The sequence below is a fragment of the Limulus polyphemus genome, unplaced genomic scaffold (genome assembly GCF_000517525.1).
Source record: "Limulus polyphemus unplaced genomic scaffold, Limulus_polyphemus-2.1.2 Scaffold5329, whole genome shotgun sequence".
Classification (NCBI taxonomy): domain Eukaryota; kingdom Metazoa; phylum Arthropoda; class Merostomata; order Xiphosura; family Limulidae; genus Limulus; species Limulus polyphemus.
In genome coordinates this window covers 32,745-36,355 of record NW_013670939.1, presented here as the reverse complement: position 1 = coordinate 36,355, position 3,611 = coordinate 32,745, and the positions used below count along the sequence as shown (strand labels likewise).

The 3,611-nt window shown below is 29.8% G+C and overlaps 1 long non-coding RNA gene across 1 annotated transcript in view; it reads left to right on the top strand.

The window, feature by feature from the left end:
• LOC111089130 overlaps positions 1 to 2,067 on the top strand; it is a 5,521-nt gene extending 3,454 nt beyond the window's left edge. Inside the window, exon 2 of the long non-coding RNA XR_002613462.1 lies at positions 2,034 to 2,067. This is a non-coding gene — a long non-coding RNA (uncharacterized LOC111089130). The remainder of the gene's footprint in view (positions 1 to 2,033) is intronic.
• The last annotated feature ends 1,544 nt before the right edge of the window (positions 2,068 to 3,611 follow it).

Here is a 3,611-nt window from a genome sequence, read left to right as displayed (position 1 = left end):
ACATCTTTATAAATCGTTGTTTTACTACCTATTATTGTAGTATGTTCCACCAACAATAACATTCTTTATTATGCTTATAAATCGTTGTTTTACTACACTACCTATTATTGTAGTATGTTCCACCAACAATAAAACTTTTATAAATCGTTGTTTTACTACCTATTATTGTAGTATGTTCCACCATCAATAACATTTTTATAAATCGTTGTTTTACTACCTATTATTGTAGTATGTTCTACCATCAATAACATTTTTATAAATCGTTGTTTTACTATCTATTATTGTAGTATGTTCTACCATCAATAACATCTTTATAAATCGTTGTTTTACTACCTATTATTGTAGTATGTTCCACCATCAATAACATTTTTATAAATCGTTGTTTTACTACCTATTGTTGTAGTATGTTCTACCATCAATAACATTTTTATAAATCGTTGTTTTACTATCTATTATTGTAGTATGTTCCACCAACAATAACATTTTTATAAATCGTTGTTTTACTATCTATTATTGTAGTATGTTCCACCAACAATAACATTCTTTATTATGCTTATAAATCGTTGTTTTACTACCTATTATTGTAGTATGTTCTACCATCAATAACATCTTTATAAATCGTTGTTTTACTACCTATTATTGTAGTATGTTCTACCATCAATAACATTTTTATAAATCGTTGTTTTACTACCTATTATTGTAGTATGTTCCACCAACAATAAAACTTTTATAAATCGTTGTTTTACTACCTATTATTGTAGTATGTTCTACCATCAATAACATTTTTATAAATCGTTGTTTTACTATCTATTATTGTAGTATGCTCTACCATCAATAACATCTTTATAAATCGTTGTTTTACTACCTATTATTGTAGTATGTTCCACCAACAATAACATTCTTTATTATGCTTATAAATCGTTGTTTGCCTACTTATTATTTAATATCCACGTTACATGTTCGTGTCAATATGAGAAAGAACCCTGCATGCCACTCTTTTGTACATATAACAATGAACATGTGAAACGTTTACCGTAAAGGAAATTTGTTTTTCATTGAAATTATTCCAAACTATAGTTGAAATAAACTAATTATATGGTCTCTCGAATGAAATATTTGTTTTACATAATCTTACATATGCTGTAATTAGTAGATCAACTTAGAATAAGTTCATACTTGCAAATGATATCACGTCACTTCCGTTAATACATATTATTTATAGTATTTTACTAGGCTAATTGAATATACGTAGTCTACTGTATAATTTCATTAATATATCAGCCATCATACTTAAAACGTTTCGTGGTTATCTTGGTATATAAATCTAAGACTAATCTATGTCTCCTAAGATGGCCAAATCTTGTGATATGTTATTAGAATTACGACCAAAAGTGTCGCTAGTGATTTATTATTAGAATAACGCCCAAAAATGTCGCTTTTATTTTTTATAGAGCAGATTTCACTAACTTATAGCTGTTGTTTTTATCCTGAGTTATAGTTGCCTTACAATTGATTAAAAGCGACTAATAAGTGATTAATACACTATTGTTTGTAATATTTCCCCTTCATTGATAGTAATTAAAGATACAAGTACTTCTTAACAAACTCACGTGCAACTTTAATGTACAGAAACAATCAAAACATTTTTATATGACCTATGTTGAATTTTTTACTCTATAGTTTCATTAAATGTTTAAATTTTTCTCTAAAACATATTTTGAGTTTTTTATAAACTTTAAAAAAATATATAAAAACAGCGACATCTATAAAAACAGAAGATTAACTGAATTATTTTTCACTGTACGTTCTCTGAATGTTAGAAAAAACAACAATAACCTTTAAAACGATTTTTAAAGAAATTTTAGCTATAATGTAATAGCATAACAAACAAATAAATTATCGTATTAATGAAGGTTTCGCTAATTTCGTGTGACGAACAGTAATTTCAATTTCGAATATTATTTTATGTTTAATGAACCAGCTTTAGTTTCAAGAAAAAACTAATATGTGATAACTTTGTTTTCTTTGGCCAGCGGATTGCAGCGACAGACGATTCCGGCAAGTGTGGTGAGTAACACTAAAGACGTGTTAAACCTTACATTAAAATGAATTGTTTAGTATCTTACATTAGTTAGTTAGTTTGTAGTTAAGAACAAGGCTACAAAATGAGCTATCTGTACTGTGCCCACCACGGGTATGAAAATTCGATTTCCAGCGTTATGGTTGTTGTAGAAAATTCTAATTTCTGGTAATTGTTATTTTCCTAAGAATATCGCTGTAGCTTCGATTGCGAAAATAGCATTTTTTTTAGTGGCAAATCGGGAATTAGTTACGATCGATATGATATTATGCCCCCCCCCCCTCATAGAGGGAGACATTATGTATTTCCTATGTTTCTACTGCCCAAAAGTTACAACTGTACGCTACTTCTTTATTTATGCCAGTGATCTTGAAATTATAGAAACTGAAGAATGAAAGTAAATAAAAATGTATAACAGTATGTCAACTACACTATATTTCCTTGCCGACGAGGCCTTTCGCACAATACCAGGACTCATCAGGCCGGCTGGGATATAAGAGACACAGTAGTGCTTGAAACGCAATTTATATTATAAAATTATATGAACAACAAGTGTTGATGAAGTTTAACATTAATTCAGCACACCTTCACCTTTTTGTATTTATTTATTTAGGACCCCGTTCCGATTCTAGGTAGTCAGAGGGTAAACATTACGAAAATCACGTATGTTGGTCAATCCAAATGACACTTGGCACAAATATATCCTGCGACAACTTCCATAAACTAAAGTATATATATTTAGGATTTATATTTTACAGTGGTCAAAGGTTAAAACAATTTGTAATGTATGTTATAGGGAGCTCTGCACCTAGAAACATTGCATAAACGTTATTGTTATTAGGAGCGTTTTGATTCACTCAATGCATAAATTTGCATACATCCGGTGTGTCAGCTGTAATTCTTACGACGCAAAAAAATGAGGTTCGATTCCGCTTTGCTCTAAGAAAACCACAACACAGGATACTAGTGTATAGCCCGTGAAAAATGATGGGACAAGTACTACCACCCCCACCCCATAGTATATCCTAACCTAAAATTTCATAGCCAACTGAAATAAATAAATTTCAAGATTGATCAACAAAGATGCAGAAAAGTGCAGTCAGGGCAATCAAACGTCAGTAAATTCCTGTGTTAGCCAATCCAAATTAAGATCATTCATGAAATGAATTCGTGGCGTATTCATAGAATAATTATTGCTAAAAATCAGTTAGATTAACAAATATATAGAAAAGCCAGCGCGTTTTAGTGGCACTGCATTCTAACAATGGCTTTTATGTCATGTTGCTTAGTTACAAAAGTAGAACCTAATATTGTTGTTAGTCTACGTATTGAAAGTTTAAAATAAAATGTATAGATAACAAAACTGGACAAATATTTGTTGATTTTTTAATTTAGAGTCTGTGTTGGTTAAAGATGTTTGTTTTTATTAAAAACGTTGGTGGTGTAACAGAAAATATCTTAGTTCAGAAGCGATTTAAGTTTAAAATTGAATCGATATTTTTACTGTCAGGATATATTTTATGCACTTGGC